The sequence below is a fragment of the Prosopis cineraria genome, unplaced genomic scaffold, assembly GCF_029017545.1.
Source record: "Prosopis cineraria cultivar Desert tree isolate PC_DT_omini unplaced genomic scaffold, ASM2901754v1 PC2, whole genome shotgun sequence".
In the NCBI taxonomy this organism is placed as follows: Eukaryota; Viridiplantae; Streptophyta; class Magnoliopsida; order Fabales; family Fabaceae; genus Prosopis; species Prosopis cineraria.
Window position 1 is genome coordinate 34958329 of NW_026555333.1, and position 17420 is coordinate 34975748.

Here is a 17420-nt window from a genome sequence, read left to right on the forward strand (position 1 = left end):
TTTTGAGTTTACATCTCTATAACAAGTTTACTTAAACTCCTAAGTTTAGCAACCTTGTATACTTCATCCATTCAAAATACATGATGTATTTTTTTTAATAGAGATGTCAAGCATATATATTTTTAATAGAGATGTCAAGTTTAAAATTATAAGGTATTTTTTAATATAATTATGATAAAAAAGAGTTAAATTAAATTTTAAGGAGTTGTCATAGTTATATAAATTTCCCCTAATAAAACATATGAATGAAAACTAACATTAATAGAAAAAAATTAAATTCCTAGTGAAAATTGGCTACTAAAGGTTATAGAAGTTTGGACTTATAACTTTAAAACCAATAAATAAAGTCTATAAATATGCGTGTCATAACTAGTTCAAATTAATTTTTCAAATAATTATTTCTCAACATATCATCATAACTAAATGATGACTCTAAATAAACTAGTTATGCAAAGTCATACACCCTCAGGCCTCAACTAGTTAATAGTACTCCCATCAGGAAATAAATTAATAAAAAATAAATAATTTAATCCAGCCATTAATTTATGAGTCCTAAACTGATAAAAAAACTATTCCGATAAACAAATGGGTTTAAGCTTTAGGATTTTGATTACTTTCCCTTTGCTCTGTTACACTCACATGAATTTGTTGTCACAAAATGAGACTCAAAAGACTCGCTAATTACAAAAAAAAATTATGAAAGTATAATCTGCAGGCTAAAGCCAATTAAGAGCCCATTTATTTAAGATTAAAAAATAAGTAATTTTTAATAATTTAGAGATTTTACAAAAAGAGATTTATTTTATAGAGATTTTATAAAAAAATAGATATTATCTTATGTTTGGTTATAATAATAAAAAGTGATTATTAATTAATTATTTTTAAATTTAATGATATCTTCCTTGATTTTTGTTTTATAAAAATAATTTATTATTATATTATTTTTAAATTTTATGATATCTCTATATATCCTACCTTTTTAAAATACTTTCTCTCATTTATCATATTAGATTATTTTCAAAAGTCACTCAAAGAAGTTTCTTAAAATAATCAAATATCTATGTTTTTGAGATTTTGATTATTTTCAAAGTTTAAACAAACATCATAAAAACTCACAAAATATATTTTAAAAAAATAAGTGATTTTTTATGAAATAAGCTAAAATAAATTAGCCCTAAATAGGCTGATTTACAATTTCAATTTAATTCAGCATGTATAATATAAATAATCATACATATATAAAAGGTAAAAATTTCAAGTGGGGACCCTTGATAAGATAATGAAAAAGAGGTTTCCTGAATTTTTAAAATTTTACTAAAGGACCCAACAGAATTTCTTTCAATTTTGTGACGGAAATGATAAAATTTTTCTCATTTAAATAAATAACATAAATAGATTTTCATTCTCATACTATATGTTATTCGTTTTCTTACTTTACTTGTTTATAGTCCTAGTTTCACTTGATTTCATTTCAAGTGTTAGTTTCATGATAAGATAACTTATTCATTCCCATACTATATGTTGTTTAGTTAGTTATAAAATGTTGTTCATTTTTCTACTTCACTTGTATATAGCCATAGAATAAAATCAAGTAAAAATAAGACTATAAACAAGTGAAATAGAAAAATAAATAAGTAAACAAACAATATACAGTATGGGAACAAACTAGTCATTTATATTGTTCATTTAAATGAGAATAATTTTATTATTTTTGTCACAAATTCAAATGAAAATCCATATAAATCCTTCAGTAAAATTTAAAAAATTCAAGGGTTTTTTTTTTAATTATCTCTAGTCATATCCCTCATTGAACTTTTCCCTATATAAAAATGCCCATCCTTGTCTCCTCTTTATTACTTCTTTGACTCATAGCCTAGTGCAAGTTAATAACAGGATTCATTTATGTGATATATAGGACTTCACCAAGCTCACTAATGATAGACTCCTAAGAGAAGTGTCCTGTCCCAAATACCCCCACCATGTGAGATATCGATAGCCCTAATGGCCAACCATAGTGTAAATGATGGTGGCAAATCATCGTGATCAATCATATACTTAAATAAACCTTTAAAAAAAAAAAACCTCCCACATAGGCAATTCATACATACACATGGCTCACAATTTAAACGAGATTAATAACAGTCCCACTTAACAACAATCATGAAATCGTACTACACCAATGCATGTTATCATGCTTAGCAATATATATATATATATATTATAGAAATAAATGTTTTATATAAATATAGCAGAGACTTAAACAAATTGTGGTTACCTGGTTTCATGTTCAACACAAGAATGATCCTTACTACCTAATAATTGAAAATCTAGAATGTTACATATTTTAACAATTAATTAAATCTATACAAATTTTTGTGACATTTATTAAGGGCTACAACATCCCATGCTAACTAATGTAGAGGTAGCATTTCTAGAGCCAGAACGCTACGAGGGCGTGCGCATTAGAGAAATTTTATGCTTGCTGTTCGTTCCTTTATAATTTGTAATTCATATGCATGAATGAATTTGGAAGAATGACATTAGGTTTTAAAAGAATATTGAATTAATGACAGTTTGAACCCTGACAAAAAATTTTAAAATACGAATTACAAATATAAATTCAAACAATTATCAACAAAATTTTTTGTTATAATCTAATAGTTATATTTTATATTTAATAATAATTTTCAATTAAGACTCTTGAATTTATAATGATCTAAATCAATATTCTTACCTTATTTTTTCAAAAAAAAATGTTGGGAATTTAGCTATCACTAATTCAATATATTGGGATCTAATTGTCATTCTCATGAAGAAATTTTGTATGATATTTAAATATTATTTTCGATCCAGATAACATGCATGATTGTTTAACTTGGTTGAAAAAAAAAAAAAGATAAAAAACAAAACGCATTGATAGTTTAACAAGATGACATCGTCTTGGGAAAAAAAGTTACTTAAATTGAGCTACACTGTAGCTTCAGCACTTGTGCTTTATTATACAGCTAATTAAGGCCATAACAGAATAAAGATATAAGTTTGGTCCAACAATAATGTAATATTAACATAAATAAAGTCATTAAAATTAAAGGTAGAAATAGGGGTATCAGTAGAGGCCATGACCTTCCTAAATTTTTAATTTTTTCTTAATAAAATTTAGGGGTTACATATTTTCAACCCCTAAGTTGACACATTTTAAAAATCTTGAGAAACTAGATGATTGTTTAACAAAATGACATGGTCTTGAGAAAAAAAGTTACTTAAATTGAGTTACTATGTAGTTTTAGCACTTGTGCTTCATTATACAGCTAATTAAGGCCATAACAGAATAAGGATATAAGTTTGGTCCAACAATAATGTAATATTAATATAAATGAAGTTATTAAAACTAAGGGTAGAGATAGGGGGATCAGTAGAGGCCATGACCCCCTCCCCCCTAAGTTTTTAATTTTTTTAGTAAAATTTAAAAGTTACATATTTTCGGCCCCTAAATTGACACATTGTAAAAGTATGAAATCCTCATTTTAATTTTATAGTAATCTTTATAAAAGCAAGTAACATACTTTTTTATATTAAATAGAACTTTAGATTTTTAAAGATGCATTTATATTATTCAATACTTATGAAAAAGATAAAATATTCACCAATTTAATGATAGTTTATATTGAGAAAAAAATTTAAAATTTTTTATCATAAATATAATAATTAATTATTATTATTTCATAAAAATTAATGAGTAAAACTTAAAAAATAAAGATATATATATATATATATATTTTGTTGTGTGTCTGTGTGAAAAATTGAATATAAATATATCAATTGAAATATTTATGTTATGTTAGTGATATCTATATATTTAATTTTTTAAATTATTATATATGTTTTGTCATTTTGGCCATCAAACAAAATTTTCTGGCTCCACCCCTGTTAAAACAAATTTTTTTTCTTGTCATTAAATCAATCCAACATATAAATAATTTTGGATGAGAGTATAATGTTATTTCTAACATGAGCATATTCCAAAAAAAAACAAGTTGAATTGATTTAATTGGTAAAAATAAAGTAATTGGTTAGCAACAAAGTTAATTTGATTCCCTCAAATTCCAAGGTAATTGGTAAAAGTAAAGTATTCTCTCTACTTTTAAATTTGAGAGAATTTCAACTAACTTCTACATTTTTAGAAAATTAATTAATATAATAATTGCATCTGATATTAAAATTTTTGAACCAAATATCCTTATAATTAATATTTAAATTTTTTTCTCTAATTTAATTATATGCCATCCATTTATAACGGATCATTTAAAAGAATAATTAATTTTTTTAAAATTTTTTAATTTTAGTTATAATAAAAATTAATAAAGTATAGGATAATTTTTTATATTTAAAAACGGAGAGTAAAAGGTAAACAAGAAAGATAGAAAAAAAGAACTAAAGAATAAATTAAAGATAAGAAATAGGATATCTCGTCCGCAATTTTTGCGAGGTAGTTAGGAGGGGTCAATAATGAACAAGTCAAGAGAATAATGTGGGGCCATATATTGTCTTATCAACAGATAACATTCGAGATGGAGCCCATGAGAAGGGGTGAAAAAAGAAATTTGGTGAAACGTCATTCATCACTTGAAATAAAATAAGTGAGCTTAGGATCAATAATAATTCAATATACAGCAAATGACTTGAGTGAAAAAGACTATTTATTTAAATACCGTCTACATTCCAACCTTATAAATGAAAAAAAAAAAATTAGTGACATCAATAAAGTGACTTCCTTATAGAAAGTAACTAATTTTATTCTTTTATAAAATCGTAAGCTTACATAAACGACCAATATAGAAAGTCAATACAGTGACAACTTCAAGATTGTTCCCAATCATTATTTTCACATTAGTTATTTTATAATACTAAATATTGTTTTCAGTCTTTATTATTAAAATTAATAATTTGAATCAAATTCGACAAGTCAGTTCGAACCCTACTAAAAAAATTTAAAGCTAAGCCTAAAAAAATAATATTTTTTATTATTCAGGCTTATTCGAACAGCCTGAATAAACTCGAAGAAATTCAAGTCAAGTCCGATTGAGTTTGGATTTGGCTCAAATACTCAAATAAAAAAATAAATTTTTTAAAAATACATAAAATATGATAAAGATTAATTAATTTTTTAAGTTTTATATCATTTTATACCAAAATACTATATATTTGAGTGTATTAATATAGTTTTTTTTAAAAAAATAAAAATAGTTATATCTTCATATTTTTATTATTTTTAATCAGTAAAATATCTCAAAAATAATATTTAAAATATATTTTAATATTTTTTTATATTTTAAAACATTTTAAAAAAGTGTTGAGTACTATACATCATTTGCATATAAAAAATTAATTTTATAATTTTTTATAAATTAAGATAATTAATTTTAAAATAATATAAAAATAAAATAATTTTAAAAATAAAATTTCGGTGTGTATGAATTTTTGACCCTATTACTAGATAAATATAATAAATAGAATAATTACTTGATTATTATCCATGCTAGACTTGGTTAAAAATTAAGAATAAATTAAAGTAAAAATCTCTTATAAAAAGTTAAAGAAAAATGATCCCAAAAAAATAATATTTTACTCATAATTTAATAATTTTTTTATATAATCTAATAATGGCTATTTTTTTATATTCATAAAAAAAGGTATAATTTATCCAAAAGTTATTAAAAACTTTAAATTAATCAGGATAATAATTTTAAATTAATATTCTAATTATGATTGAGTTGAGATCAACTGAATCATAATCAAAATAATATAATTTAGTTAAAATATATAAAAAATTTATATATGACTATGATAAGAACAATACTTAAACAATTAAGATATTAATTTACAAGAAAAGGAAACATTCATAAATAAATTACATATAATATAATAAAATAATAACAGAGTTACTTAAACATAAAGTTAATGAGTTATATTTTATTTTATTTTTTAAAATTAAAATAACATTTTATGCTTAATAGAATTATTTAAAAATTAAAATTAGTTTAAAAAGATAAAGAAAAAATATTTTTAAAAAAGTTTTGGATATTCGAGTAAGCCCGAATAAGCCCAAAATTCTAAGGTATTAGGGCCAAACTTAGCTATATGTGCTTTTTAAAAATGATAGGATACTTTAAGTTTAATTTAAATAAACCGGGCTCGAATTAAGCTTGGCTTGAATAAGCCTGGCTTGCTTGAATTACCGGCTCTATTTATTATAGGCATCTTTGAGAAAAAAATAATTCTTAATATAAGACACTTGATGAAATATAAATTATATTTTTTAACATTATTCCTATTTAAACTTAATAACTAATTAAAGAGATATTATAATGAAAATTTAAAAAATTTTCATTTAAATAGGAGTAAATTGAAAGTTTTATTACTAGAAAGATTACAATTAATGACATAAAAATCTGTCAATAATCAACAAAATCTAAAATCTTTGACTAATTAGTAAACTTCTATTACTAATCTATTTTTTAATTAATTTGTTTTGCCAGTCCAATCATTATCGTGTTTGCCCCATATATATATATATATATATATATATATCACCCAACACCCCATTACCCACCACATCATTGCGCAGGACCTCTTCCTTTTCATACACGTCTTTTGCTGGTTGAATTGTGATGATTTTTAAATCTTAATATCCAAATTTAATATATACATATATATGTATACGTATGTATGTATGTATTAATTAAACATATACATTATAAATATTTTAAGTTTATAAAATATTTAAATACATTTTACTAATTTTTAATTAAAAATGTCTGATACTAATATAAATTAAAGCTTTAGTGACATAAATTAGTATTGGGTTAAAATTGTTGGCTAAATTTGTAAATTTGACAAAAATATGACAAGATTTTATATCTATCACTAATCCGTCACTAATTTATATAATTAATGATAAATTTTAGTCTGTTACAAATTTTCTATCACTAAAATCTGTTATTAAATATCCATCACTAATTTTAATTTTTTTAATAGTGTGACATATTTTTAAATAAAATTAATAACTTAATTATTTTTATTTGATCTTAATGAAATAATTAAAAGCGTCTCATAAAATAAAAGGAAGTTATATGCATATATATGGAGAGACCCAAACATGAAAAATAAGTAGGCTTGATTTCCGCGCACCGCCTAAATCAAAAGGCTAGTTGGTAAGATTATATATCCGTTGAATTATTGACATTTCATTGCACATCAACTCAATTACTCCATGTATATGTATATGTGGTTCTTCTTTCTCACGGACCCACTCCACTCTTATACTGTTAAGCAATATATTTAACATCAATAATGCAACTACGAGGATATGGTCAAAAAAATGGGGCCCAAAAAATGATGGTCAAAAAATGTAACTATATATCAGCAGTCTGGTTTGTCAATTTGTGTTTAAGATATATTCTCTTACAAAGCACATCCAATTATTTCATCAGAATGAAAAAAATATAATTAAATTATTAAGATTGTCTAAAAATAAAATAAATTTTTAATTTTATTTTTATTTAAATAATTTTTTAATTTACATTACACATTTTCTCTCATCATTAATGAGCAAGTTTAAATAGGAGTAATAATAAAAAATGTAATTAATTCCTCATAGTGTATCTTATATTAAAGGCTAAAAATTGCTTATGAAAAGTGTCCTGCAATAGGAACTAGAGGAAGTATGGTTTAGTTTATATATTAATCAATTAAATTGAATAAATTAAATAAAGAGTATGCAAGTTTATTAATTCCAATATTGACTTACGCCATAATAAATTGATCGAAATTAAACCAGTGGCCTTCTTTTATCTTTTGAGGATGTTTTTTTTTTAATGTTAAAAAGTTTAGGTGAGTTGATTCTTGAAAGTTTATGAGTATTAGAACATGCCTTTAAATTAAAATAATGTTTACAAAAGTATTTGCATATCATCTATCAACAAGGTTCTTAAATCAATAACAAGATTTGAACAATAACTTTAGATTATAAGTCAAATCTTTAATTTACCAAATGAATCTACCTTTATATGTAGGAAGCTAAGAACATATACTACTTACTATACTAAACTATTCTTAATTAGGTACTTTAATTTGATTTTAGTTGGAAGTAAATATATTCACTATATATGAAGTCTACTTTTCCTTACTAATCTACAATCAACTCTATAATCAAGGTAATTACAAGACTAACCCAAGTAGATTATCAAGTTTGTAAAATTTATATAAATGGGATCTCAAGTTTTTTTAAAACTTAACATGCTACAAAAAAAATCATTTCATAAATAAAAATCAAAGGAAAACATGTATAGTGAAGCCTAGATATCATATAAGGTAAGCTAACATCAAATTGAGGTCAAAAGAACAAAAAAACTGATTCTAGCACAATTGTGCAGTGGCATAAAATGCATAAACCCATGATAGATAGATTTTTTGGCCAACATTCCGACGCGTCCCATTTTTTCGTCCGTTGTCCGATCGAGATGATCTAAATGTCTACAAAATGCTTTCTTTGAGATCTAGCTTATGGCATTAGTTTCACATTCAAATCATTTCCCAATCAAAAGTTAAACATCAAAATGTAAATTTACCCATTTATGTTTTCAAAACATAACTGAGGTGTCAAAAATTACAACCACGTGCCATAAGCTCACAATCACCCCTAGACCATACTCAATTGACTTAATAAGACCTATGTTACACATCATAACACTCCAATAACAAGTACAACACATTTTCAATGTTCAACCCTTTAATATCAAAACTGACAAGGGAAGTCTCAATCATGTAATCTCACATCTAAATTACCATCATTCACAAATATATTCACTCCTTACTTTCACAAGTATTTTGGCCCTATTTAAATTTTACATTTAATTCACATACAACCTAAGACCTAAAATACACAACTTAGATCAAGAATCAAATAATGTAAGTAAGCAAAAACATGCAATCTCCTTGTTGGCATTATCAAGATAAATTATACATATAAACTCTTAAATAAACGAGGCCTACAAATCTAGGATAGAAATCATAAGCCTTTGATTGTTTTCCTCGGTCCTATACTTGATAAGAAAATTTTAGCAAAATAATAAGTTCCTATGACCTTTTGACATGTAAAATTTTAGTAATAAAAACAAGTAAACATTTATAAAAATCACTCCATATTATATTTCTTAAATAAGTCCCTATTGATAATTTAACAAGTAACCATTTGTAAAATGATAAGCCCTATTACTAGCTTTGAAAATTTCTCTTGATAATTTAATAAGTAAATTTTAATAAAATAACAAGTTCATATAAGCTTTTGACATATAACCTTTGGGTAATAAAAATAAGTAAACATTTATAAAAATTACTCCATATTAAATTTTTTAATATGGATAATTAAATTATCAATGGGAACTTATCAAAAAAATTTAATATGGAGTTTTTTTCTGATAAAATGCTCACTTGTTTTATCACCAAAAGTTTAAATGTCAAAAGCTTATATGAACATGTTATTTTATTAAAATTTACTCATCAAAATATCAATAAACATTTTCAAAACTAGTAATGGGATTTGTCATCTCACAAATGATTACCTGTTAAATTGCTAATGGAAACTTATCATTTTGGGTAATAAAAACAGGTAAGCATTTATAAAAATCAGTGTGTATTAAATTTTTTAACAAGTCCTGTCAGTAGTTTAATAAGTAGTTATTTGTAAAATAACAAGTAACCATTGAGTTTTTGGTAAACGTTGACATGGAAAGTGAAAACAGAGTTAAGTATATATATAAAAATTTACACTATATAATTGAAAGAATTTGTTAGCCTAATAGCTAACAATCCTTTTGGTGGCTAAGAGGATATAGGTTCAAACCCTACCTTAGCCACCTTGAAAAAAAAAAATCTATCTCCCTTATTGATCTAGTTATTGGCACCAGAGCTCTAATGGTGGTCCAACTATCACTGTCGAAGCTCAAATGACCGGTTTAGCTACCAACATTGGAGCTCCAGCAGCTGGTGGCTGAGAAATTTTTTTTTTAATTAAGGAGTAGTTTTGTCTTTTCACACTAAAAATTAATTATATTTTGATCTTTTGATCTTATGACATAATTCAAAATCATGTGATACTTATATGTAAATAAAATCTTCCAACAGTCCTTGACTATAATTTTTCTCATATTTATTTAGATGAGGAAAATATTTATTTGGATTAATTTGCTGGCTGTACTTTCTGCTACGCATCATTTCCCATGTTACATTCATTGGCGCAATTCAGGGTAGAGTCCAAGATAGATCAGTGTGTGTGACAGTATATTTATTTAGATGAGGAAAATATTTTGGTTATTTGAACTTAACACAAGAAACATCTCTCAAGGAGATTCTAAGACATAGTCCCTCGAGTCCACATTACGGACACTAGAAAGAAATTTTTTTTTATCTTTAATATAAAGTGCATGAAAGATAGATCATTTATCCTAACATTTTTTTAATTTTACTCTTATTGTAAATTTAATCTTATGGTATATCGTATGTTGCATATCTCTCTTGATCTTATATGTAATTGGGATAAAGTTGAATTTTTTTTTTATTTTAAGATATATTTAATTAGTTAATTGTCATTCATTGGTTCTAGTAAAGTACCTGAATGTAAAGATTGAAAAAAATATTTCTGTAATCTTATTTATAAAGTAAAGAGATAATATTAATTTTAGCTCTATTTACAGGACACTTTTCTATTTTTTTATGTTCATTTTTACTTTTTCATCCTGAATTAAATACTAAAAAAATTATTAAAAGTAATTCTTTTTGTCTATTTTAGGAATAGAAGTGAAAAATTATTAAATTTTAAGAAAAACGTTAATAAAATTTAAGATTTTTTTAGTTCTAGTGCATACCTAAAGTAAATGATAAATAAAAGCAAAGGAAGAATATTTTGTTAGGAGATAGAAGTCCACAACAGTTTCTCTCACAATAAAGAACATAGACGAGTTGTCCAATTTTCTTCCTTTTTGCATTATACTGATAGAGTACTAATTGAGACTATAATTCGAGTCTTTGACAGAACTAAAAACTTACCTCTCTTTAATGCTGAAGACAAAGAATAGACGCCTTCTAGCTATAAATTTAATCTACAACTATTTATTTAAAGGATGAGAGTCACTAATCACTTTTATTCATGTCAATTTGATTTGCTTGAGTTCTTTTTTCCCCCCTTTAGTTCTATTATCTAGATCTTGGATTCAAACTAATCCAATCAATAGCTTGCAGGCACATTTTTAGAAACATACCTTTTATCAAAAATTTAATCATTGCTGCATATCAAGATAAAAAAAAAAACTTTGGTTTGAGTTTTTTTTTTTTAATTCGCCTAAGAGTGCAGATCTCATATATTCGGCAATAGGATTTTGGGCCTTCAGCATGTTTCCTTGGGCCTGCATAAATGGGCTACTGAGTCCAATAGGGATAAAGATTTGATTTATGTTCATTGACCTTAAAAATAGTGATTTGGATAGATGGTTCGCCAGATTACAAGGCCCATGTGTTCAACATATGAAAATTGTTTTTTTATTTTTTAGATACATGAATTTTGTCCAGTCAATTACTAAAATGTATCCATTCACCCAAAAATTTACAAAAATAAATAAATGGACTAACAAGTCAAAATGGAGGAAGCCTAAGTGATCTACTAAGAATAATGGATCATCTCGTATAAAAGTGGTGGGTAGAATAGATTTCACCCAACTACATGATTCATGTATGAGTTTTTTAAATACAAATGGATGTTGAGCGTCTAATAATTAATATCATTTTTTATAATATATTAAATTAAGATTTAAATTTTTAATAGAGGAGATGCCTAGAGCCCCACATTTAGTGTCTAATAGTGCTTTAAACATAATTGCCTTCAATAAAAGATATGTGTAAAAAAATTAATTACTTATTTGATAGCATGGAATTGGGATGGCAAAAGGGAAAATAACAATAAAATCTATTCAAAGTATATTTATTTATTGAAATAAAAAAATTAATTTATACATAGTAATTATTTCTATTATATTTTATTTTAAAAATTATTTTTGATACTAAATTTAATATTAAATTAAAAAATATTTTATTATCATTATATATTATATTATAATTTGTATCTATATAATCTGTAATATTTTAAATTTTTATTTATTAATATTTTTATTTTATTTTTAAATAAGAATAATTAAGTATACAATTTAAATTATTATTAATAATATAGAAATAATTTAAAATAATAAATTATTTTAAATTATTCATTTATAGAATAATAGTAATAATAAATTATGAAATAAATTATATAAATATATATTATAAATAATAAAATTAAATTAACAATAATCTGTAACGAAATTAGTGACAAAATTATGACAAAAAGTGATGTGATAGAATTTTTTGTTAGTAAATTTTATCGTTAAATTTTTTTGGTGAATTAGTGATGGAATAATGATAGAATTTTATTAAGGAAAAATTCATCACTAATTTAAAGACAGAATTAGCGATGGATTAGCAACAAAAATTTATTTCATCGCTAATTCACTATTTTTTTTGTAATGAAAAGTTGAAAGCATCTTATCATAAAGATTGGAGGAAGTACTTCTTTGATCCTATTTATAGAATGAAGAGAGAATATTAATTTTGGCCCTATTTACATTACACTTCTCTATTTTCTATATTTATCTTTATATTTTTCCTTAATTAAATGGTAAAGAAATTATTAAAAGTAATTCTTTTTGCCCTTATTATAGAAGTAGAAGTAAAAACTTATAAAATTTTGAGATAAAGTTAATAACGTTTAAGATTTTTTTTATTCTAATAAAATATGCATGAAATAATTTATAAATAAAATTAAAAAAAATAATATTATTAGGATGTCAAAGTGCACAACAGGATCTTGCACAATCAAAAACGCTGGTGAGTACTATAGACTATACTTCGAGTCTTTAACAAAAATAAAAAATTATCTATCTTAAAGTGTTGAAGACAAAGAATAGACACCTTCTAGCTATAAATTTAATCCACAATTATTTATTTAAAGGATGAGAGTCACTTATCACTATTATTCCTGCCAGTTTGAATTGGTTGAGATTTTTTCCCCTTTTTATTTTAGTATTTAGTTCTTTGACCAAGACTAATTTGATTAACAACTTATGGATACTTTTTTAAGAGCATATCTCTCACCAAAAATTCAATCACTATTGCATATTTATAATTTAAACTCGAGACCTTTGATTAAGTTAGATCAATCCTCTAGCTAGTTGATTCAAGGATCTGATAATTTGATTTCTTTTTTATTCCCGTACGATGGCAGGTCTCATATGATTGGCAATAGGATTTTGGACCTTCAGCTTGTATCTTTGGGCCTATATAAATGGGCTAGCGAGTCCAATAGGAACAAAGCCTTGATTTGTATTCATTAGCCTTGATATGTTCTACACATGGAATATGTTTTTTGTTTTTTGTTTTTTATTTTGTTAGATATATGAATTCGGTTTAGTCAATTAGTAAAATGAAATCATTCACCCAAAAATGAAAAAAAAAATAACATAAATGGGCTCACAAATCAAATGGAGTGAACCTCGAGTGATCCACTAAAAATAATGGATCACCTCGTTATAAGAATGGTATAAGTAGAATAGGTTTGACCTAGATAATACATGATTTGAGTTTTTTAAATACCAATGGAGGCTGAGCACCTAATAATTAATGTCATCACTCACAATATGACAAATTAAGATTCAAATTTTTATCGAGAAAGATATGCAAAACTCACATTTAATGCCCAATAGTGTCTTAAATATGATCACCTTCAATAGAAAGATATGTATGAGGGAGGGATTAAAGCCCTATTTGGTAGCATGGAATTGAGATTGAAAAAGTGAAAGTGAAAGTAGAATTGATAAGTTGTTCAGTACAATAGAACTCACTTTTTTAAAAAATAATCACTTTCATTTTGCCAATCAAAATGCAATAATTCATGATATTTAGCAATTCATTGCCTTGTTTACTCTTGTGGACACCCAAGTGGTTCATGATGCTTTCTTATTTTCTGTTTTTACCTTCCCCCCCGGGTTTACTAACTTATCATTTATTATGTAAACTTTTGCTCCTACATACTTTCTATTATTAATATATATTATAAAAGGTGTCCTAGATTAAGACTTAGATTATCACACTAACTATGGTTAATCAAGGACTAACCAAAAAGGATTATCCTATAAAAGATTAATATAAATAAATTCTTAATATATGTTTTCACAAACGATTCAAAACAAAGGAATCTTAAGTTTTTAAAATATTTCAAGAACTCATATCATTCAATTAAACATATGCAAAAACATGATTAAAAAATACATCTCAAGATGGGAGAAAAAACTCTCCCTTATTTTCTCTCTGTGCCCTATTCTACATAATATACATACATACATACATACATACATACATATATATATATATATATTTACTAATATAACACTTGGCCATTCAAACCTTTCCATAATTGATAGTAGGGAGCTAAAGTCTAAATTACATTTATCGTAATGATTTTAACTAATTATCATACTCTATATATCATCTATTCATCAAATAGTTCATCACATGTATAAATTTTTCTTTTCATTCATGTATAATTAATATCAACTACTCACCCTTGGACATCAAAACACAAGGGGAGACTATAATAATATTTCAGTTATCAAATCATGCATATAATAATTATCTCCACTTACACAAATATTTTGGCTCACTAATAGAAACATAACCACCAAACCACATACCTTAAAGCCCAAAATATATTTTTACACAATACAAAACCCATAATACAAGTGAATCAATAATATATTGTCCTAGTTGGTAATATCATAAACTAAATACACATCAAAATAAGAAAGAGAAATGCCTACTAAAGTGATTATTATCACTTGGCCTAATGCTCCTTTTCTCTATTCCTCTAGATGAGCTAGCTCCTGTAATATGTTAAAAGAGAGGGGTGAATACAACCACTTAATAATTAATATATATCTAAGTTATACAAATGCATGATAATTAATCATGAATGCAAGTGGCCAATAAATTCATCAAGATGATCATGTAAACAATCTGATCAAGATCATGCTAATCACATTAACATCTAATCCATATGAATAATCTTCAGAATAAAGTTGCCCATAAGTATTGAATATTCATAAAAAAATTGGCACAAATTGCCACATATGCATTATTTACATATTTACCACATGTTCTCATTTTCACAATTACAATTATAGTCTTATATATAGCCATCAATTACTCAAATAGCATGATAATAATAATATGCATGATAAATCTCTTCTTTATATCCTCCCTTATTTCCTCTTACATGAAATCCGTGGGCCAACTGGAAGGGATCGTCCATGTGGTGAAGCTACCTAGGGCCTTAATCCTATTATGAGGGGCTACCAGGCCACGGTTACCTTACTCACTTATGAACATGGTTTCCCCCAAATTACACACTATGGGTTGTCATACCCAAGATTAGCTCTACCCAAAACTCTAAGTAAGCCAGTAGGGTTAGGTCCTATAATAAGAACAATGCTACAATACCTTATAAGGCAAGTAGTGGTTATAACCTGTAGAATTATCGGTTAATAGCCAAGCACCATATGAATTTTACATAATTGCTAGCTCCTTCACTAAGGCAAACTCCCGCCATATGATAATGCTCATGAAAAATGCATTTCAAAAACTCATATATATATATATATATATATATGTATGTATGTATGTATGTATAACTCACAATTATCTCACATGCTCATCAACTTTCTTACTCAACAAGCATTAATAATCATTATATTTCAATCATGCCTCTTGCATTAATTTTTATATTACCATATAAATCACATTAGCATTATATAAAACTCAACATGCTCATATGCAATTCATCACTATACATAATCCATAATTTATAATCAAGAGTATGCACATCATCATCAACCATCAATCTCATTACTCACATCAAGTCACAATTAACTTGGTCATAAATTATAGGGTCTCAACAAAGCCACATATGCATTACAAACAACAATTTCAATATATATATATATATATATATTCATTTGTTTCACAAATATAAATAATTAAGTAATACACAAATGCATAAAATAAATTTCTCCCAATTACCTCAACTTTTGAGAAGTTAAATATTACCCCTCAAATTACAACACTTTCAAAGGTTTCCAAAGCTTGATGAGCTACTTAATAACAATTAATCTACATTTAAATCACATCACAATGTGTCAATATTCCAACACTTAGGTATTTATTTTTATTTTATTTCATTTTTTTAAGACCTTAATCTTAGCCTCTTGAGTTCTAAAATTTAATTTTATATATTTGAACCTATCTACTTGGTTCAATAGCCTCATTCACAATATTTTTATTAAAATTTGACTAAAAACATCATTCAAACTATTTTTTAATATCAAAATTTTCCTCTTTATTTCAAAAATTCGCACTTAAAAATACTCAAAAATTGCAAACTTAGTCTCAAGTCTAGAATTATTATTCTATAGCCATAATAATTTATTTTTCATCTCAAATAATGATCCAACAATCGACAAATCAATTTATATCTTTAAATTTAACTAAAAATCTATCCAAAAAGGTCTAGGGTTTAACCCAAAAGTCTCAAATTTAAATTCTATTATCAATAAAATAATACTCTAAAATATTTATTATACTATCAACAATTTTAATAATCAAATTTATTCATCAAATATTAATCCCTCTTTCAAACTATAGATTTTTCATAATCGCAAATTCTGAAACTCAAGAGAAAATATGATAAAAAATGTTTAGAATAATTAGCTAGTTGTAGAATATTTAAAATCTCATCTGAAATATCTTATTATAAATTTTTACTTTTTAAATTAGCAACCATCGTCGATGGACGAATGCTCTAGCTCTTTGTCACAGGGCCATTACTTTCTCCCCAAAAAGCTAGCTCATTGAGGTGTGCAGCATACCTGTTTATATAGTCAGGACCCTTCTTAAATCCTTTCGATGGATAAACTTGAGTCTAGTTCTGATATCACTTTATCACGGGGCCATTACTCTCTTCTCAAAAGCTAGCTCATTGAGATGTGCAGCGTACCCATTTATATAGTCAGGATCTTCTTTAAGTCTCTCTAATGTGGGACCTGACATCTCACTCTCTTTTTGTTCGCACGTTAAAAAATGAAAGAAATTGGAAAGAGAAAATGAAGAAGAAAGAGAAGAGAGGTTTAAAATAAAGTGATGTAGGTCCCATTGTCCTACTCTCCCTTTCTTCTTCTTCTTTTTTAAATATATAATATCAAACTCACACACACAATTGCCGCCCCCCA